Here is a 23,227-nt window from a genome sequence, read left to right as displayed (position 1 = left end):
CCTTCTCAAGGCGGTTAGTCCACCTTTGGTCCCCACCTGGCACTCAGCTCTCACCTGTGGCTCCCCGTAGCTGCTTGCATGCGACAGTGGCCACACCCCGGGCAATGGCTTCGACAAGCCGGCTAAACCAGGTGAGGGTAGCCGACGGGTCTCAAACCCTCGGTGAGATAGGGAGTTGTCTATCCTAGCATGTGAAGACAGACTCTGGTGAATTGAGCGGACGAGACCGATGGAAAGTCCAACGGTCAAGAAGGCGGTCTCTGCAAGCGTCGTGGAACGTGTAGAGCAGGACAAGACACAGAAGACGTCCCGGTCATCCACTGCACCTAGTCCCATCTCCAGCCGTTTGGACTCTGCCTTGCCACTGGATCCAGATGGGAATTGGGAAGAGAGAGTGAGGCTGACGCTGCGCAAATCTCCTTCACTAAAATCCAGATCACGCGCTAGTCTCCATTAGGATTGTGTCGAGGTCCTCATTGACGTCGACGATGGATGAACAATATAGCAAATATTACTTTCACCAGCAGCCAACCTTCAGATTTCAATATGATTACAGATTGGACTTAAAATGTGGCTCATAGTAACTAGACCTCAGATGCTTGCATGAATGCAGCTAGAGTCAGTGGGGACTAACAATCATTTTGGGCGTCTGGAGTGTGGGTGTGAAGAAGGAGGTGTGTGAAAACTATATGTAATTCAAAGGAAGCATTGTAGATACATTGTGAGTATCGAGTTGTCTTTAATCTTTAGCATATAAAAATGTCATGTAATATTGGTTGGGAGGCCTCTTCCTGCAAGAGCGTCTCAATATGATGCCTGCTGCTCGTTTTTATTGAACACTCCTATATCCACGAGCCTCAGTGTCTCTCCAGTAACTTTGTTCACTGTTACAACAACTCCTTTCCAACAGTTGTGCAAAGGATGCAGGTGCTGAGTTATGTAATGCTTTCAATTCCATGTCCCTAACTTTGGCAGTCAGCAGGGTCAACTCAACAAAGAGATGAAATCCCTCTTGGCTTGCTTCACCTGTGTACAATGTCCACTGAGAAGGCTTGAACAGCCAGAAGTCAACCATGTTTCCTATTAATTGATCCAAACTGGTCAGACATTCACACATTCCCTTCAGGTAGACCAGTTTCCACATGACGTTCTCTTCCATTCAGTTATCAGGTCTGAGGGGCTCCAGTGAAAATTTATGATGGGCACTCAAAACAGCAATGTCATTCTTTACAATAATCATTTTCACTCTGCTAAGAGCTTCCCTGAACACATTGGTGTATGTGGCTAGTCTTCACAAGCTGTAACAAAGAGCCGCTGAACAAGTTGTGGTACTTGCTAAAAATAATGGAGATTGTTGAGTGGAACCATGGGGCTATGGAAATAAAACTTGGTACAGTCGTTTTGGCGTAGTGGTAATTACCACTGGATCAGTAATCCAGAGACCCAGAATCTCACCATGGCAGGTGGTGAATTTGAATTCAATAAAAATATCTGAAGACCACGAAATCATGTCGATTGTCGTGAAAACCCGTCTGGTTCGCTACTGTCCTTTAGGGGAGGAATCCTGCTGTCCTTACCTGGTCTGGCTATATGTGACGCCAAATCCACAGCAATGCAGTTGACTCTTAAATGTCCTCTGAAATGTCCCAGCAGGCCAATTAATTGTGTTGTCAAGGATGGGCAATAAATGCTGGCTTAGCTGGCGACACCTACATCCTGTAAATGAAAAAAATCAAAATTTTGTGTGTGTGTGTGTATGTATGTATTGTGACGAAAAACCAAGTTATCAGAAGATTGATGCTAATGAGAGAGATAAATGAGACAATGGAGAAACATTCAAAATGTTAATAAGAGAGGAGAGAGAGATAACGGAAAAAGACAGCAGTCCGAGTATTGACAGACTGATTGCTTTGAACCTGAACTGTTTGAAGTTTGATGGACAGGCGATACCCCAGCAGGGGGATAAAAAGAACAGGTTGACTAAGGCACGACACACACCACGAGATCACGAGATAACGAGATCCTGGAAAAGTGGTGTGCCCCCACAAGTTGGTGGAAGTCTGGAGGTTTGGTCGTGGGAACCGACGATAGACGCACATGGTGAAAAGGTACAATCGGCAGGAACCTGGTGTGTGTGTCCGCCCTTGCCTGGGTGCTGGGTTCACCACGGAAGAACGGTCGTATCCGGAACGGAGGGGTCACAGTCGGTGACCACAGAAGACATTAAAAGGGTTCGCCTGAAAGCTAACTGCGAAGAACAAAGGTCTGTCTGAATCAGATTTGCATATTATCTCTCTCTCTCTCCAATGGCACAACAGCGATTACTGCGAACTGTCCTAAGCTGAACTGAACTCTGCGTCACTTGAGACTGATCATTTTACCCCTAGACTGCGATAGAGCTTGTTTGATTCCTATTACCCTAGTTCTGTGTACATGTGTGTTTTATCATTGCTAATCTGTTGCATTCATACCCTTACGATTAGAGTACTGTGTTACTTATTTCTTTAATAAAACTTTCTTAGTTCCAGTAATCCAGACTCCAACTAAGTGGTCCATTTCTGCTGGTTTGGCAACCCAGTTACAGGGTACGTAACAGTATATATATATGTATGTGTGTGTGTGTGTGTGTGTGTGTATGTATGTATGTATATATGTGTGTGTGTGTGTATATATAAAATCTTCTCTTCTCATTGCTGCCATCAGGGAGGAGGTACAGGACCCTGAAGGCACACATTCAGGAACAGCTTCTTCCCCTCTGCCATCCGATTTCTGAATGGACATTGAACCCATGAACACTAGCTCACTACAGTTCTTTTCTTTCATTTAATATATATACACACACATTAGATTATTAGATTAGATTATGAGGACATGCAGTCCTCTTTTATTGTCATTTAGTAATGCATGCATTAAGAAATGATACAATGTTCCTCCAGTATGATATCACAGGAGCACAAGACAAACCAAGACTAAAAAACTGACAAAAACCACATAATTATAACATACAGTTACAACAGTGCAAAGCAATACTGTAATTTGATAAAGAACACACCATGGGCACGGTAAAAAAAAGTCTCTCGAAAGTTCCATCGTCAGTGTAAATTGCATCATACACTACAATTTACAATTTTTATTATGTATTGCATTGTACTGCTGCTGCCTAACAGCAGATTTCACGGTATATGCCTGAGATCAAAGAGTCAAAGTACATTTATTATCAAAGCATATGTGCAGTATACAGCCCTGAAATTTGTCCTCCCCACTGACAGTCACGAAACAAAGAACAACCATGGAACCAACCCGCCCAAAGGAAAAATAAAAAATCAGACCTCAAAATCCCCTTTCCCACTACACAAAAAAAAGGTACAAACGGCAACAAAAAGAAAACGTGCGAAAACACAATATAAAGGCACAAAATCAGAAGGCTTATTTTGCCCTGGGATGTGGTCCTGCAGCCTTGCGACTGTGCACTCATTACAAACATCTGCGTACCTTAGCCTCAGAGATGACCAGGTTGCAGGTTGTAGTGTACAGTTCGGCTCAGTGTTCACTATGTGCACTGATTAAAAAATTGCATAAAAGTAGTACCAATATAAATGAGCAGATCTATAACACATCATAAACCTGATTCTGATTCTGATACGGAAAATGAGATTGAACAGTATTCAATTACAAACACTGATTAATACAAATAAATCAGTAACTATACTGAATTCTGAATGATGGTATGAAAATTGGTGTATATGAGTGAAATGTGTATGCTGGAAGCAAGTAACAGCAATTAACTATCATTTGTATGTCTGTATATGACATGCCTTTGAATTTGATAGCACGATAAACTTCTATAGTTGTACGTGTAGAGCATTCTGACAGGCTGCATCAGTGGTACAGTGGGGCTACTGCACAGGACCGAAAGAAGCTGCAGAAGTTTGTAAATCCGATCAGCTCCATCTTGGGCACTAGCCTGCAAAGTACCCAGGACATCTTTAGGGAGCGCTGTCTCAGAAAGGCAGCATCCATTATTAAGGACCTCCAGCACCCAGGGCATGCCCTTTTCTCACTGTTACCATCAGGTAGGAGGTACAGAAGCCTGAAGGCACACACTCAGCGATTCAGGAACAGCTTCTTCCCCTCTGCCATCCGATTCCCAAATGGACATTGAACCCGTGAACACTACCTCACTTTTTTAATATATATTATTTCTGTTTTTTGCACAATTATATTTAAAAAAAGGGACTGAGCAGGATGACAGTTTAGCCCAGACTAGATGGGCTGAAGGGCCTGTTTCTGCGTCGTACTGTTCTATGATATGATGAGCCTATATTTGATATATTAAAAAAGTGAACTTTGATGGGGGGGGGGGAAAAACGAAGCCTCACTCACAACACACTGGAGGAACTCAGCAGGTTGGGCAGCATCCGTGGAAGCGATCAGTCAACGTTTCCACTGATGCTGCCTGACCTGCTGAGTTCCTCCAGCGTGTTATGAGTGTTGTTTTGACCCCAGCATCTGCAGAGTATTTTGTGTTTACAGAAGCCTGAAGACACACACTCAGTGATTCAGCAATAGATTCTTCTCCTCTGCCATCCGATTCCTGAACGGACTTTGAAGCTTTGGCCACTACCTCACTTTTCTAATGTACAGTATTTCTGTTTTTGCACATTTCTAAATAATCTATTCAATATATGTAATTGTTTATTTATGTTTTATGTATTTATTATTACTATTTTTTTCTGTCTCTGCTAGACTATGTATTGCATTGAACTGCTGCTGCTAAGTTAACAAATTTCACGTCACGAGCCTGTGATAATAAACCTGATTCTAATTCTGAATGCCTTGGGAGAATCACACAGGCTCCCTTTTCCTCCGTTTGGACGGATGCAGCTGCAGCAGGACTCTGAGCTTGGTGAAATGATCCCCTTCCTTTATCCCTGACCTCGAATAGCAGCCACAGATTTACTGTATATCTTGCATGCTGGGAAATTTTTAAGGCCACTTCTGACAGTTGGCAAAGAGTAGGTGCTGAAAGACACTGACAGAAGCAGAGGTGATAGTGACATCAGAAGGCATTTAGACCGGCAGTCAAATGGGCTGGGAGTAGAGCAATACTGACTGTGTGCGGGCAGATGGGATTAGTTTAGAGAGGCCTAGTTGGCGCAGATGTGATTAGACAAGGGGCCTGTTCCTCTGTGGCACAGTTCTTTCGGTTTCGCAGTCTTTAATTAAATGTGTGTGCCTCGTGTCGCTGTGAATGGTTTTGACTGAAGAGTCGGCTCTCGAGTCTCCGTGAACAACCCCACTTTCCCACTCGTTACTTTCGACAGCGACCACTTTCTTGGTGATCCACTGGCCGGCCGCTCACTGCCTACTCGCCCTTGCCCATCCTCTGCATCCGTAGATGCAACACCTGTCAAAAAATTATCAGCCCTGATTGAATGGCGGACCTGACTCGATGGGCTAAACCTCACGTCCATCCTCACACCTGATCGGGGTGAGCTCCTTAAGCCCCCCTGTTATAAACGATTCAACTGAAAAGCACACAGGCCTATCAAGCTACATCACAGTCTTGCATAAATTGCTGCAAAATTAATGGCTCTCGCACAGTTTTGACAAAATATATTGATTATGCTTTATCCATCCTCCAAAACCCAAGGGAAAGGTGCAATTCAATATGAAATCCTTCAGATTTTGGAAGGCCTAAGAATATACCCTCCCCTCACTTTGCGATTCCCTCTGTATCCTTTAAGTTTTCTGTGTTTTTTTTAAGTGTGTCCTTCTGTCTGGCTTTTTCTGCTTGCTTTTTTAAAGAAAAAGGACACTGATTTTGTACCAAGCACTGGCAATGACATCGAATGGATTGCACTGCAGAAATAATGTCAGTTCTAATATATTAATGTTACAGACATCCCACCCTGCAAAAACTCATTTCAGGGAGGTAGCACCATCAATTTGCGGGAGACTCCCGGAACTTCCGGGAGAGGTGGGATGTCTGCAATAGAGTAGCTCCTTAGCAGCTAGCCAGCTAGTTTAATTAACGTTAGCTATGCTGATGAACGAGTGACATCTGTTAAACTCACCTCAACATGTCTTTTACAGTCTTAACCCACCATGGGCAATAGAAAAGTCACTGTTGCAAACAGTGCAGCGAGCAACACTGTCATTATTTTGACCGCTATTAGGCAGGGGTACACTTTAGTGTAGTCTGGGGTGACGTACGTTTTATTTTTTTTTGGAACACTCTGCAATGGCGCACTCTCGCTCGCGCGCTCTCTCTCTCTTTCTCGTGGTCGCTCGCGTGCTCTCAAGCGCTCTCGCTTGCTTTCTCTCTCACTCGCTCTCTCTCGCTCTGGCTCTCACTTGCTTTCTCGCTCGCTCTCTCTCGCTCGTGCGCTCGCTTGCCTTCGCTCTCGCGCGCGCTCTCTCTCGTGATCGCTCTCGCGCTCTCTCTTGCTTTTCTCTCGCTCGCTCTCAAAAAAATTGATTTCTGTGATATTGTATATAATTTGCGGGCATCAGGGAGCCACTATTAATATGCGGGAGACTCCCGGAAGTTCCGGGAGAGGTGGGATGTCTGATGTTAATACATTAACAATGATACCAAATGAATTGCACGACAGAAATAACATTAATACTACCTTAGTCTTTTGGGCAAGCTCTCTTCACGTTAGAAAGCTTGAGCAGGCCTGGAAAAATTGGATACAAGCTTAGAGATCAGAAAGAGAAAACTGGACATTTACATACGTTGATTAAAAAAAATTATTTAGACTCGTCTTTAATTTTGAGATCCCTGCGGTACATCATTTGTAATGCTTTCCAACTGGAAAAAAAAACACCCACCGTTAACCTCCGCCTTCTGTCACCTGGCCAATGTTTGAGTACAATTCCCCATCACACTTCAGACTCCTTGTGCCTTCATCTTCTGGGAGCATGTGGGACCTTGTCAGTCTGCTTCATCCCACATGAATATCATCAATGATTAACCTCGGCTCAATTCTAGGGCAAAGTAAAATGGGGATGGGGGCAAGTGCTGGCAAAACCTACGGCCCACTAATAATAAGGGGAGATTTGGCACTATTACAGATGATGCCGAGAAAAGTTTAAGTATATTTTTAGCTCAGTTTTGCAACTGCTCTGCAAGTGACCATAGAAACGACACACAGCTCAGCACATCACAGGGACCGGCCTCCCCTCCATGGACTTTGTCTACACTTCTCGCTGCCTCATTAAAGCAGCCAGCAGGATCTAAGGGCCAGCCCACCCCTAGGGTTGTCAACTGTCCCGTATTAGCCGGGATATCCTGTATATTGGCTAAATTGGTTTGTCCCATACGGGACCACCCTTGTCCCGTATTTCCCCCACTAAGGTAGAGCGTTCGAAAGCCGAAATGGCGTAAAGTGAAGAAGCAATTACCATTAATTTATATGGGAAAAATTCTTGAGCGTTCCAGACCCAAAAAAATAACCTACCAAATCATACCAAATAACACATAACACCTAAAATAGCACTAACATCTTGTAAAAGCAGAATCGGGAAGATTAAGCCAAAACCGATTTGTAGAAAAAAATCGGCACGTACACGCATGCGCACACAGGTGCTCGCGCAGGGCATCATGGTCATGGTAGTCTTTCTTGGGATAAACGGAAGTGTCCCGTATTTGACTGCTACTTTTGTCCCTTCTTTGGGAGTGAGAAAGTTGCCAACCCTACCCACCCCTGAGATTCTCTCTCCTGTCCTCTCTCATGGAGAAGAAAATACGTAACACCGGGCTCCGCTGTTACAAATACCTTGACCAGACTTCTTGCTGAATGAGATGAACGCCTGACCTCACAACCTTCCTCGATAGGATCTTGCATTTGGAAACAAGAGAAAATCTGCAGATGCTGGAAATACGAGCAACACACACAAAATGCTGGAGGAACTCAGCAGGTCAGGCAGCATCTGTGGAAAAGCAGTACAGTCCTGCCGAAGGGTTTCAGCCCAAACGTTGACTGTACTTCTTTCCACAGATGCTGCCTGGCCTGCTGAGTTCCTCCAGCATCTTGTGTGTGTTGCTAGGACCTTGAACTTTATCGTTTACCTGCAGTGCGCTTTTTTGGTAGATTTTACACTTTATTTTGTAGTTTTATTGTTTTACTTTATTCTGGCTCAGTAGAATAAGTGTGCAAAGCAAGCTTTTCACTGAATCTTGGTACATGTGATAAAAATTAACCAACACCATAATTCAGGATGAATTTGCATTGGGGAGGAGGCCATTTTCTTAAGCTGGATGGAGAGAGAGCTGCGATGAAGCGTTAGTGATTTAAAATGGTTGCGATTAGATTGAGATTAATTTAGAAGGATAATGTGATAAGGAACTGAAGTGGTTGGGACAGAAATCATGTCATCTTCAAATGAAGTTGGAATAATTACTTATTGCAAATGACAATACAACATCGACTACAAATTGATTTGGCACATGAAGCTTGTCAAATCTGTGATATAGATGCAAAGTTTGTATCTTTTGGCGTGGTGGACACTGTGACTGACTTTGGTCATTGTAAAGTAATATGATTCCTTATAATTATGATTTCAAGAACCATTAAATTGATGACAGTTGGGTGTGGGAAGAATATTGTTCAAAAAACACTTACCAAAATATGTGTATCAGACATCCCACCCTGTAAAAACTCAGTTCAGGGAGGTCTCAACCGGAAGTCTCAACCTCATTGCAGTCTGTGTCAATGAATTTGTTAATTTTGCAAGACAGCAGATTCACAAGTGTTTTGTGAGACAGCTGACTTCTGAATTCTGTCTTAATGTGCCGTGTTCACAATAGCTGCTGTCTTGGCTGATGAGCAGACATAGTTTTTTGCTATTTCTGAATCAGGAAACGTTTTCCTGAAGAGCTTGCCTGTGTGCTCACACACCTGGATGGCAGGTTATGCTCAACGATGAAAGATGTAAAGTACACCTCAGCTCCAGTGACCTTCTCTGTCAGACTTTGCTTTTCTGCTGAAAAGAACTGTGAAATACTTGAACAGCCTTCCCTGCGCTTAGCCTCCTTAATATGTTGTGGTCCCTAAAAGAAATAAAAGCATAAGGTGTATCCTTATTACAGGTGTGCGCCGCTTAACGTCCATTCGGACAACGTCCGATCGCATATATGTCCGTAGTGTGTGTGTGTGTGTGTGTCTCACTCTCTCTCTCTCTCACACACACACACACACACACACACACACACACACACACACACACACACACACACACACACACACACACATTGCCTGCAATAGTCGGGATCAGCACTTACTTTTTTACATCAAAATAGGGATTTTTAAATGAGTGATTTAGAAGTTCTGTATCTTCAAGTTCGAGTTTATTGTCATCTGGCTGATTGTCCACAAACGAAACAACCTCTGTCTGGACCACAGTGTAGCCACAATACATATATCACACACTCCACATAAAACAATATATTATCATATTATTTAATAAAGTGTAATCCAAAATGCATATAAAGTGCGCAGCACAGGTAAACAGTTCGCTGTCCTAATGACAAGACCTCGGTGGGGCCAGGTATTTATTAAAATTGGTTTTCCTTCTGAAAACGGCTGCGCTTAAACCCAGCCCATCGCAGGCTTCGATGTACCTGTAAGTGGAAGTGTTTCAGGAAAAAAACCCTGAAGAATTTGCTTGCTGTGAGTGCGTTTTTAAAGATGTCTTTAAAGACCATTTTGGAAATTCGCTCCAATTTAAACCCCGCTCTAATCCCCTTTAAGACGCTAACACGCCCTGCCCGTATAGGACAGCTTCGTGTAGTCAGGTTATCACCGCCAGCCTTGGGAATTTCTTTGCCAGGCTTTTGTACTTCATCACCGACAGTTGTTTGGATCATTTCAGCATCGTTACAGACGGCAGTAACTGAACTGATGGACTATGGAAGAGAGAGAGAGGTCGACTGTAAAGCCCGCTCACAGAGAAAACTGATAGGTCTACTTAGCAGAAAGAGAGATCAAGCAGGATTCATTCATTTTCTTTCTTTTTTTTTCCCTCTCCCTCGCTAAAAAATCGATTTACGAGATATTGTATATAATTTGCAGGCATCAGGGAGTCACTATCGATATGCGGGAGACTCCCAGAACTCCCAGGACAGGTGGGATGTCTGGTGTATACATTATACAGCCTTGAGATTTGCCTCCTTACAGGCAGCCACAAAACAAAGAAACCCTAAGGAACCCATTAAAAACCAAAGAAGACCAACACTCTATGTGCGGGGGGTGGAGGGGGGGGGAGGAACAAATCATGCAAGCAATAAAAGTAAGCAAGTAGCACTTAGAGTGAAAGTGAGTCCTCAGACACGAAGTCCGGAGGCTGGGAGCAGGCCCACAGCCTCAGCCTCAGTTTGGTGCACAGCAGAGTAAACGTTGCAGAGCCTGGAGTAGGCCCACAGCCTCAGCCTCAGTTTGGTGCACAGTGGAGTAAACATCACGAAGCCTAGAGCAGGCCGCAGGCTCGGTTCAGTGCACCGCAGAGTAAACGTCACGAAGCCTGGAGCAGGCCTCAGCCTCAGTTCAGTGCACAGCGGAGTGAATGTCACGAAGCCTGGAGCAGGCCTCAACCTCAGTTTGGTACACAGCAGAGTAAACGTCACAAAGCCTGGAGTAGGCCGACAGCTTTGGCCTCAGTTTGGTGCACAGCAGAGTAAATGTCACGAAGCCTGCAGCAGGCCTCAGCCTTCAGTTCAGTACACAGCAGAGTAAACTTCACAAAGCCTAGAGCAGGCTGCAGCCTCAGTTCAGTGCACAGCAGAGTAAATGTCACAAAGCCAGAGCAGGCCTCAGCCTCAGCCTCAGTGCAGACAGGAGTGAAGTAACTGTTATGGAGCAGCAGGCAGAACTGGCCTAACACCCTGCCTTTTCAATCCATCTGATCCTGTGAATCGTTCAAACATCAGGTCGTTCCTCGCTCTATGACCTGGGCCCCGGGGCATCGATACCTGGCCGGATTTAGTATTTATTTTCTCCTGACACTTTTAAATTTAGCACACCAATGAGGTTCTGATGGTTGTGCAATTTTGAATGCGGCAGCCTGAAGTGAAAATGAGTTCTGCTGCTTTATTTGACCCGAGGCTGCTCCTGTTGAGGGAAGGTCAGGATTTAAATGTCGTGGTGAGCTAGAGAGTAATGGTTCATTGATTTGGGAGTTGGGTTTGAATGAAGTTAATGAGAAGGTGGAATTGACTGTGGCGACCGTAAAATGCTGTGGATGTGAGCTTGCAGAGTGGCTCAGGGGAGAACCCAGGTTCTCAGAGAGCCAGCTTCAAAATGCTGCTGTATTATGTGATAAACGTTCCTCATCTTCTTCAACTCGGCAGTGTAGTGGTTCGCGTTCACGCTGTTACAGCACCTGCGACCCGCATTCAATTCCTGCCACTGCCTGTAAGGAGTTTGTATGTTCTCCCCGTGACCGCGTGGGTTTCCTCCAGGTGCTCCAGTTTCCTCCCACAATCCACAGACGTATGAGTTAGTAGGTTGATTGGGGACATGGCTGTAATTGAGTGCCTTGGGCTTGGTGGTCAGCAGGACCTGTTACCACACTGTATTGCTAAATTAAAATAAACAAATAAAACAAATCTTGCCGCCTTCATCGTGAAACAAGAAAGGTTGGCTAAATAATGGATTTGAACTCTGGGACATAAGCAAGGATGTAATGCTGAAGCTTTATAAGGCACCGGTGAGGCCTCACTTGGAGAACCGTGGGCAGATTTGGACCGCTTATCTAAGAAAGGATGTGCTGATATCGGAGAGGGTTCAGAGGAGTTTCACGAGAATGATTCTGAGAATGACTCTGGGAACAAATGGGTTACCATATGAGGACCGGTTGATGGCTCTGGGCCTGTACTCACTGGAATTTAGAAGAGCAAGGGAGAGTTTTATTGAAACTTATCGAATGTTAAAAAGCCCCAATAGAATGGATGTGGAGAGAATGTTCCCTATGGTGGGAGAGTCTAGGACTAGAGGGCACAACCTCGGAATAGAGTGACACCCATTTAGAACGGAGAGGAGTTGGAATTTCTTTAGCCAGAGAGCGGTGAATCTGCGAATCCATTTAGAATGGAGATGAGGAGGAATTTGATGAGAGAGTGGTGAATGTGTGGGATTCGCTGCCACAGGTGACTGTAGAGGCCAAGTCCTTGGGTAGATTGAAGGCAGAGGTTGATAGATTCTTGATTGGTCAGGGCATGAAGGGATACGGGGAGAAGGCAGGAGATTGGGGCTGAGAGGGAAAGTAGATCAGCCATGTGAAATGGCGGTGCAGTCTCGAAGGGCCAAATGGCCTAAGTCTGCTCCTGTATCTATGGCCTTACTTGGCGTTGAAACAATAGCCTTTCTCCCTTTTGCGGGTAACAAAATCTGACTGATTTACACCTGCTGTTTAATTATAACTCTGCAGCATTTGCTTTTTTGTTTTAAGCCTCTAGAATTCTTTGCTTAAACCACCGATACAGCTCATCCTTAATAATTCTGTGGAATTCTTCAATTAGTAAGAATAATGGTCTCAATTTCAGATTTAGGCCTTGGGTCCTCTGGGTACTTTCAACCAGGACATTGCCTTCCAAATGTTGTCCATTCACTCTAAGCAAATTGGAAGCCCAAGCAAAGATCATGCTAGAGATTCCTGTTTCTCCGGCTGCTAACAAGCTTAACTAGTTAAAGTTGAGATTAATGTCGTATCTACAAATACATGTGTGCACGTGTGCCCTGAAAAAATTATTTGCAGCAGCAACATAGACAGACAGTGTCATTTAAGCAGCTTTCAATAAAAAAATATATTGAATAAATTATACGTGACGAACGCAAATAGAACATTGTGCAGCAAAGTGGTCGTGGTGTTACTGCGGTGAAATGGGGATTGGGACAGCACAGGTTGACTCAAGGATTGACGGTAAGGAGCGTGGCATGTTCAAGTGGAAGTGGTCAGAGCGAGGGCAAGGCGTGTTCGAGCTGGAGTGAGCGGAGTGGAGTTGTTTCGGAACCCGTCCACCTAAACCGAGAGCGAGGTCTGACCAATCGAAGCACCGGCCCGATTTGGAGGGGTCGGGTACGGGCTGGAATGTGCCGATGGGGTCCAGACGCTTCTGGCCCTGGTTCTTTGTGTGAGAGACGACCCAGTGCTTTGAGCTTTGACAGGAGCATTTTAATCCCAACAAGTACAGGGTGTTGTATAAGAACACAAGAAACAGGAGCAGGAGTCAGCCAACTGGCCCATCGAGCCTGCTCCACCATTCAATAAGATCATGGCTGATCTGGCCATAGACTCATCTCCACCTACCTGCCTTTTCCTCATATCTCTTAATTCCCGTACTATGCAAAAATCTACCCAACCTTGTCTTAAATATATTTACTGAGGTAGTCTTCACTGCTTCATTGGGCAGAGAATTCCACAGATTCACCACTCTCTGGGAAAAGCAGTTCCTCCTCATCTCCATCCTAAATCTACTCCCCTGAATCTTGAGGCTATGTCCCCTAGTTCTAGTCTCATCTACCAGTGGAAACAACATTGTTTCCTCTTAACTGTCCCTTTCATAATTTTATATGTTTCTGTGTGATCTTCTCTCATTCTTTTGAATTCCAGCCAGTACAGTCCCAGGCCACTCAATCTCTCCTCATCGTCTAACCCCCTCATCTCTGGAATCAACCTGGTGAACCTCCTCCACATCGCCTCCTAAGCCAGTATATCCTTCCTCAGGTAAGGAGACCAGAATGGCACGCAGTACTGGTGATGCAGCCTCACCAGTACCCTGCACAATTGCAGCATAACTTCCCTGCTCTTACATTCAGTTCCATTTGCCTTCCTGAAAGCCGGCTGCACCTGCAAACTAACCTTTTGTGATTCATGCACAAGTGCTCCTAAGTCTGCACAACAGCATGCTGCAATCTTTACCATTTAAATAATAATCTGCTCTTTCATTTTTCCTTCCAAAGTGGATGAACTCACATTTACCAACATTGTACTCCATCAGCCAGACCCTTGCCCTCTCAACTTAACCTATCTATATCTCTCTGCAGAATATATTTTGGGAAGGAGTCATACATGCATAGATACGGTAGGGTGCTGACTCCTGCTTTTGTTGATGAGAATACATCCTTAGTTTTATCTCTGTTGTGTAAATTTTTTTATGTCTATTATTCTTCTTCCTCCTTCTGTCCTATCAGTGGAGAGCAATTTTGCTTTGACAGGCCAATGTATTAGGTGAACGTAGGATCGGGATAATAATTAATATGTACTGAATGTAATGATTGTAATGTTGCCTGATTACATTGCCAGCAGGACAGAAGAACATCCAATTCTCCTTCAAAGGAAGGAGGTGCTGCCGCTGTTTTGGGCCTGTCAAAGATATGACATGGATTCATCACAGAACAGGAACAAAGTTTTACTAAGCAGTTTGCAGTCTTCTCCGAAGAGTCATAGAAAAGTACAGCACTGAAACAGGCCCTTTGGCCCATTTACTCCATGCCAAAACCACTTAAACTGCCTACTCCCATCAATCTGCACCCGGACCATTGCCCTCCAACCCCCTTCCCATCCATGTACCTCTCCAAACTTGGCTTAAATTTTGAAATTGCTCGCCTGCACCACTTTTGCTGGCAGCTCGTTCCACACTCTCAAGACCCTCTGAGTGAAGAAGTTTCCCCTCAGGTTCCCCTTAGGCTTTTCACCTTTCACTCTTAACCCATGACCTCTGGTTGTAGACCCACCCAACCTCAGTGATAAAAGCCCGCTTGCATTTACCCTATCCATTCCCCTCCTACCTCTATCAGATCTCCTCTCAAATTAAAATCCAGCCAATCAGGAATGTGGTAATAAGAACAGCCATTCAAAGGACATTTTACAATTGATTTGCTTCACTTCATTGGATTGGCTGAATTTCAAATACCATCATTCCAGATTGTACGTTTTGCGTCGGCGGATGCTCACTTGTACAAGGATGTTGGGATGTTCTGTTGTTAGAACTGTGTGATGTGTATGCTAGCCTTGTTTTTGCTCATTGCTCAACCTGCAGAGTTCTCTTTGCACACTGCCAACAATTCCAGTCGAGAGATGAACATTAATTAAAGCCTTAATTAATTTTGTCGTCCTCGAGCAATCAATTCAATGGTTCAGTTTAATATCAGAGAATGTATAAAGCATACAACCTGAAATTCTTCCTCTTCACAGACATCCACAAAACAGAAACAAAAACCCAAAGAATGAATGACAGAAAACGTTGGAACTTCAAAGCCCCCCCTCCCCCCTCCCACCCACAAGCAGCAACAAAGCATTAACCCTCCCCCTTGCCCCACTTGCTTCAGCAAAAGCATCAACCCCCACCACTCACCACCCAAGCAATGGCAAAGCCCCTGGAGACCATGACTTAGATTAAAGATGAAAGTCTGTCACGAGCCTTGTGGCCCATCAGGCCGATGCTTATGCCGATTTCCATGGCGTGAAGCATCTGAGAGTATGAGACTCCCCCCCCCCCCCCCCCCCCCCGGATAGGACGCCAGTCTATCGTGAGGTTAACCACCAGCATTTTTGCCGGTACCCATTCTCAGCTGGGTAGACTGGAGCATTGTGCGGTTAAGTGCCTTGCTCAAGGGTACACATGCTGCCTCGGCCAAGGCTCGAACCCACGACCTTCAGATCGCTAGTCCAACGCCCTAACCACTTGGCCACATGCCACACGATATGACTTACAGTCCATCAAAAACTACCGTCCATCCCAACACTTCAGCATCTCAGACCGGCTCCGTTTCTCTTACTAGCAAGAGGGAGGGAGAGAAATCGCTCCTCACATAGCAAGAAGCTCACTGTTTCAATGTTACAGTCTGCCACGTCACTTGTCCGAGTTCCCCAACTCGAAGGCCAACAGACTTTCAATTTGAATGGAAATTTATTGTTGAGGCAAACCCTCTCCGTGAAGAGAAGGGAAGATTTGAACTTGTCTCGCAAAGTTTGAAGCCGAGGGGCCCCAATTTGACGCCACTTTCACTGTAATGAGGTTATCTTAAAGTCGGTTTACAAACAGTGAAAGTAGATTCAAATTACCCCTGGATGGGAAGTGAAATTTATGTCTGAATATATGCGGATATCCAGGCTCTGAATAATTCATTAGAATAATTCTAATGACTCGGATTCTTGTCTGAATCCTCAGCTCATCACAGAAGTCACATTCTGCATGTTAAGCATGATCAAGTAATTACCACAGCAGTTTTGAGCAAAGCAAATACATCCAAATTAAAATTCATGTACCTAAATGGAGTTTAGAAGAATGGTGGGGGGCGTGGAATCTCATTGAAATCTATTGACCATTGAAAGGGTTAGATAGAGTGGATGTGCCGAGTATGCTTTTTATAGAGGGGGAGTCTAGGACCACAGGCCACAGAATACAAGGACGTCCGGGGGTTATTTGCTGGTCGAAAGCCACTTCCACCATTGATCGGCCTGTTTAAAAGTTGTGGCTGCACTTTGCCGTCGGTTGGCTTGCCTGCCGCGGCACCGATTTCCAGTTCCGGGCGCCTCAGGGGTATAAGAACAGCACGTCCGTGAGGCTTGATCTCTCTTTCCTGTGACCCCAGGGTCCGTTTCATACCGCGGTCACAACCACTGCCGAAGCGCCGTTGTGAAAGTTTGCTCCAGGCGCACACACTGCTTGTTCAACATCTAGTTTTGCAGTTCGTGTAACTTGGGGTGGACTTAGGAGTTTGGTCGAATCTTTTACTGTTTTGTAAATAAATGATTAATATCCTTATTCATAATCAGTGTCTTCGGTCTCAATCTCCAAACCCGTGACCCTGCTTCCACATTACAAACAGGTATGAGGAGGAACTAGCGGGTGGTGAATTTGTGGAATTCATGGCCTCCATGTTGGCTGTGGAGGCCATGTCGCTGGGACTGTTTAATATGGAGATTTTATAGATGCTTGATCAAAAATAAATCAGCCATGATAGAATGGTGGAGCAGATTCAATGGGCTGAGTGGCCTAATTCTGGTCTTATGAATGCTGCAAGTTATACTGCTTGAATTTAATAGGAAGACAGGATACTTTGATACAAAAGGACCACAAAAGCAGATATAGCTTTGAAGTTCAAATGTTCAAAGTTCAAAGTAAATTTTATTATCAAAATACATTATGTCACCATGTACAACCCTGAAATTCATTTTCTTGTGGGCATAATAGAATAGCAACGATAACAGAATCAATGAAAGACGACACCAACTAGGGCGTTCAATCAGAGTGCAGAAGACAACAAACTGTACAAATGCAAATATAAATAAATAGCAATAAATAACGAGAACATAAGATGAAGAGTCCTTGCAGGTGAGTCCATAGGTTGTGGGAATATTTCAGTGATGGGGCAAGTGAAGTGAGTGAAGTTATCCCCTTTGGTTCAAGAGCTTAAAGCTTGACGGGTAATATCCGTTCCTGAACCTGGTGGTGTGAGTTTTGAGGCTCCTGTATCAGGACAATGTAAATTTGGTTAGCTGTATTTCGTCTTTTGTTCATTGTTTTGTCTGTATCTGGACAGAATTTATGTTCTAGCTATTTGGATTGAAACGATGAACTTTACGGAACATTAATGAAAGTGAGCAATTTCAGTTCCTGGGTGGAAACATCTCTGATAATTGATCCTGGACCTCACCTATTGACGCAGCCACAAAGAAAGCATGACAGCAGCTATATTTCATTAGGAGTTTGAGGAGATTTGGTTTGTCACCAAAGGCTCTCGAAAGTTTCTACAGATGTACTGTGGAGAGCATTCTAAGTGTCTGCATCACTGTCTGGTCTTTGGGCAGGGGGGTGGGGAGCTACTGCACAGGATCAAAGTAAGCTGCAGAGAGCTGTAAACTCAGTCAGCTCCATCATGGGCACCAGCCTTCGTAGTATCCAGGATATCTTCAAGGAGCGATACCTCAAAAAGGCGGCGTCCATCATTAAGGATCACCCAGGACATGCCCTCTTCTCATTGCTACCATCAGGAAGGAGGTACAGAAGCCTGAAGGCACACACTCAGCGATTCAGGAACAGCTTCTTCCCCTCTGCCGTCAGATTTCTGAATTGACATTGAACCCATCAACACTAACTCAATACTTCTTTATTTTTAGTTTTGCACTAATGATTTAATTTAATTATTTAATATAAATATATACTTACTACTGTGTTGGGCACGTGTCCAAGTGGTTAAGGCGTTCGTCTAGTTACCTTAAGGTCGCTAGTTCGAGCCTCAGCTGTGGCAGCGTGTTTGTGCCCTTGAGTAAGGCACTTAATCACACATTTCTCTAGTATCTCTGCGAGGAGTGGCGCCCCACGCAGACTTCCAATCTGCGCCTTGTAAAACATGAAAATGCCTGACGCAGGCCTCTCATGGTCTGAGTTGACGTTTCCTCCCCTATACTTACTACAATTCATGTCTTTTTTTCTACTGCTTGTATTGCATTGTACTGCTGCCGCAAAGACAACAAATTTCATAATGTATGCCAGTGATATTAATTCTCATTCTGAGAAGCAAAGTTAATTGCAATGGGAGCAATTTCTTCCCATCGCAATAACACTGTTTCTTTCTCCAGCTCTTAATGCACCATCTCCTGCCTTCACCAGCCACATGACATGCTTGCTATTTCATTGAACAGGGTAATTACCAAAGGATGTTCCATGCCGAAAACCAATAGCCAGGCCATGACACTGTGGCCAACTCTGAGTCTCAGCAGGGAAGGGTGAAGTCAGGCAAAGTGATAGGAATCTCAATAGTGTGTATTGGTCTGGATTTCCAGCATCTGCAGATTTTTTCGTGTTTATGATATGGCATGCTTGCCTCTGTTATTCGAGGCATTGAGTTTAAAAAGTCAGGAGGTTAATTTGCAGCTTTATGAAACTCTAGTTAAGCCGCATCTAGAGTATTGCACACCGTTCTGGTCACCCCATTATGGGAAGGATGTTGAGGCTTTGGAGAGGGTGCAGGAGAGGTTTACCAGGATGTTGCCTGGATTAGAGGGCATGTGCTATCACGTGAGGCAGACATCCCACCCTGCAAAAACTCATTTCAGGAAGGTAGCACCATCAATTTGCGGGAGACTCCCGGAACTTCCGGGAGAGGTGGGATGTCTGCAATAGAGTAGCTCCTCAGCAGCTAGCCAGCTAGTTTAAATAATGTTAGCTATGCTAATGAACGAATGACACCCGTTAAACTCACCTTAACATGTCTTTTACAGTCTTAACCCACCATGGGCAATAGAAAAGTCACTGTTGGAAACAGTGCAGCGAGCAACACTGTCATTATTCTTGACCCCTATTAGGCAGGGGTACACTTTTGGGTCGCCTGGGGTGAAGTACGTTTTATATTTTCTTTTTTTGGAACACTCTGCCATGGTGCGCTCTCGCTCTCTCTCTCACGTGCGCTCTCTCTCTCTCTCTCTCGTGGTCGCTCTTGCGCTCACTCTCGTTTGCTCTCTCTCTCATTCGCTCGCTTGCTCTCAAAAAAATTGATTTCAGGGATATTGTATATAATTTGCAGGCATCAGGGAGCCACTATTAATATACGGGAGACTCCTGGAACTTCCGGGAGAGGTGGGTTGTCTGGAGAGGTTGGACAAACTTGGATTCTTTTCTGTGAACAGGGAGAGGCTGAGTAGCAATCTGATGGAGGTTAATAAGATTAAGAGAGAACTAACAACATAAGAAATAGGAGCAGGAGCCATTCAATAAGATCATGGCTGATCTGGCCATGGACTCATTTCCACCTACCTGCCTTTTCCCCATAACCCTTAATTCCTCTGCTATACAAAAACAGATGGAAAAGCATAGAGGCATAGATAGAGAAGAGAAACAATATCTTTTTCCAAAGTTTGAAATGTCAAATGTCACAGCGCATGCATTTAAGGTGAGGGGGTAATTCTAAAGGAGATGTGTGGGGGAATTTTTTTTATACAGAGTGGTGGGTGTCTGGGATGCACTGCCTGGGGTGGTGGTAGAGGCAGAAACATTAGACACAAAATACTCTGCAGATGCTGGGGTCAAAGCAGCACTCACAACACGCTGGAGGAACTCAGCAGGTCGGGCAGCATCCGTGGAAATGGTCAGTTAACATTTCGGGCCAGAACCCTTCGTCAGGACTGAAGAGGGAAGGGGCAGAGGCCCTATAAGGAAGGTGGGGGGAGGGTGGGAAGGAGAAGGCTGGTGGGTTCCAGGTGAAAAACCGGTAAGGGGAAAGATCTCCACCACAACAGACAGGATCTCCCAGTTGCCACCCACTTCAACTCTGCTTCACATTCCCATTTGGATATGTCCATACATGGCCTCCTCTACTGCCATGCTGAGGCTAAACTCAGGTTGGAGGAGCACCACCTCATATACCGTCTAGGTAGTCTCAGCCCCTTGGTATGAACATTGAATTCTCCAACTTCCGGTAATTCCCTTCCCCTCCCTTCCCCTATCCCTATTTCACTCTGCCCCCTCCCCCAGCTGCCTATCACCTCCCTCATGGTTTCGCCTCCTTCTACTACCCATTGTGCTTTCCTCTATTCCTTCTGCACATTTCCTGCCTATTCCCTTCCTGCTTCCCTTCCCCACCCCTTTATCTTTCCCCTTACTGGTTTTTCACCTGGAACCTACCAGCCTTCTCCTTCCCACCCTCCCCCCACCTTCTTTATAGGGACTCTGCCCCTTCCCCCTACAGTCCTGACGAAGGGTTCCGGCTGAAACATTGACTGATCGTTTCCACAGATACTGCCCGACCTGCTGAGTTCCTCCAGCGTGTTGTGAGTGTTGCAGACACATTAGAGATGTTTAATGTGAGGGAAGTGGAAGGATGGGGACATTGTGTAGGCAGGAGAGTTTAGTTAGCCATTGGTTTACTGATTGAATTGGTTGGGCCGAAGGGCCTGTTCCTGTTCTGTGTTGTAAAAGCCACCATTCTAACCCTCAGGCATTACCTTGCAACATTTATCCAGCTGGATGTGACCTGCTGCATCGTATACAACGCCACAAAATAATATGTTGTCTCATTTCTGAGACACTTCTCATCTATTCCAGTCAAGCACTAAATTGCTTTTGGCCATGACTCATCTATATTGACGTGTAATATTGAATCTAATGGGAGGTTGAAATATGTTTTCTCAGAAGTTGCTTTTGTTTGGAAAACCTTCTGGCAAGACGGGAAATGTAGATGGTCCCATAACGTGATTATCTGCCTTTAAATTGAGGCATCCAAATCCTCACCACCCAGCTTTTATAGCTAATGTAGCTGGTCCAGTTATATTTCTGGTTGGCATTGATGTTCCAGAGTATTGATACCGGAGAGCTGGTCACGAATGCTGAACAGACGTCAGTAGATTTGCTTGTCCAGGCAGCTAGTGACAGGCGGTCACGGAGCGACGTTCGCTGTCCTTTATGAGCCGGCGTCCAGGTTTCCTGCACCGTTCAGGTAGTCAGCAGGGCAGTGGGACGCAACGTATTCAATCACCTGTGAACATCTCCACTTCTGGCTCAGTCACAGGGAGAAAGTGGCCACTGATTTAAATGAGCAGCTCACGCAAGATGCTGGGGGAGTCCAGCAAGTCAGTCAGCATCTACAGAGGGGGAGAAACAGCAGATGTTTCGGGCCGAGACTCTTCATCAGTTGTGTACACTGGAATTTAGAAGGATGAGAGGGGATCTGATTGAAACATATAAGATTATTAAGGGATTGGACATGCAAGAGGAAGGAAACATGTTCCCGATGTTGAGGGAGTCCAGAACCAAAGGCCACAGTTTAAGAATAAGGGGTAGACAATTTAGAACGGAGTTAAGGAAAAACTTTTTCACACAGAGGGTTGTGGTTCTGTGGAATGCTCTGCCTCAGAAGGCAGTGGAGGCCAATTCTCTGGACTCTTTCAAAAAAAGAGTTAGATCGAGCTCTTAAAGATAGCGGAGTGAAGGAATATGGCAAGAAGGCAGGAAAAGGGTACTGATTGTGGATGATCAGCCATGATCACAGTGAATGGTGGTGCTGGCTTGAAGGGCTGAATAGCCTACTTCTGCACCTATTGTCTATTGTCTATCAGGACTGGAAGGGAAGGGGGCAGAAGCTGGAATAAGGAGGAGGAGGATTACAAAAATTCTCTATTTTTTTTTAAAATTCTGCCATCATAAAAGTCCTGACTTGCACATAGCCTTTACATTTGGGAGACCAGTAGGATGGAAATGCTAGCTGCTGTGGAGCCCGAGGCATCTTCTATCACCGGGGAAATCCTTTTTTGAGGCTCTGTTTCCAACATGTGAACTGTCAGGGTTATGAACAATTCACAGGAAGAGATTTCTGCTGTGATCTGGGTGGGGATTACCTCCACTGCAGCCAGCAGGGAGCTTTCTTATTCACTTCAATTTTTCTAGAGCTCCTTGTTTAATCAAAAGCTACCCAAGTGTCGGGGTGGTGGGGGAACGTGCAGGAGGGTGTCTCTCATCACCTCTGGAATTCGGAGTTTTTCTCCATTCAGGTTCAGACCAAATGATGAATATATTTTGAGCCAAATAACCCTGGCAGAACCCAAACTGGCCATCAGTGAGCAGAGCATGGTACCATCAAAGTTCAAAGTAAATTTATTACCATAGCCCGGATATGTGACCATACACAACCCTGACGTACATTTTCTTGTGGGCTTACTCAGTTAATCTAATAACCATAATAGAACCAATGAAAGACCACACAAACAGGGTGGACAACCAGTGCGCAAATACAAAAAAAAGAAATAATAATAAATAAATAAACTATAACTTTCGAGAACTTGAGATGAACATTCATTGAAAGTGAGTCCATACATAGATTGTGGGAACAGTTCAGTGATGGCGCAAGTGAAGTTTGGATCAAGAGCCTGATAGTTGAGGGGTAATAACTGTTCTTGAACCTGGTGGTGCGAGTCCTGAGGCTCCTGTAGCTTCTTCCTGATGGCAGCAGTGGGAAGAGAGCGTGACCTGGGTAGAGGGGATCTCTGATGATGGATGCTGCTTTCCTGCAGCAACACACATCTATAGAAGTTTGTCAAAGGTTTTAGATGTCATGCCAAACCTTTGCTAACTTCGAAGGAAGAACAGGCTCTATCGTGCTGGCTTTGCCAATGCACTTGTGTGCTGGGCCCAGGACAATTCGTCTGAAATGATAACACTGAGGAATTTAAAGTTTTCAAAGGTGAAGAGGGTCTTACTTGTGATGGACAGGGCCACATCCACAACGTT

General features: G+C 44.8%; 1 protein-coding gene across 3 annotated transcripts in view; it reads left to right on the top strand.

Annotated features, from left to right (window-relative positions):
• Positions 1 to 23,227, top strand: part of LOC140189932 (cAMP-dependent protein kinase inhibitor alpha-like) — a 180,414-nt gene that overhangs the window by 99,568 nt on the left and 57,619 nt on the right. The window contains exon 3 of one of the 3 annotated variants that reach the window (XM_072246288.1): positions 13,615 to 13,728. The exons of the other annotated variants lie outside the window; for them this stretch is intronic. The gene's annotated coding sequence lies outside the window, so the exon portion shown is untranslated. The remainder of the gene's footprint in view (positions 1 to 13,614; positions 13,729 to 23,227) is intronic. 3 annotated transcript variants of the gene reach the window in all.

The sequence above is a fragment of the Mobula birostris genome, chromosome 29 (assembly GCF_030028105.1).
Source record: "Mobula birostris isolate sMobBir1 chromosome 29, sMobBir1.hap1, whole genome shotgun sequence".
Classification (NCBI taxonomy): domain Eukaryota; kingdom Metazoa; phylum Chordata; class Chondrichthyes; order Myliobatiformes; family Myliobatidae; genus Mobula; species Mobula birostris.
Note: the sequence above shows the minus strand (reverse complement) of the source record. Positions and strands in the feature narration are given on the sequence as shown.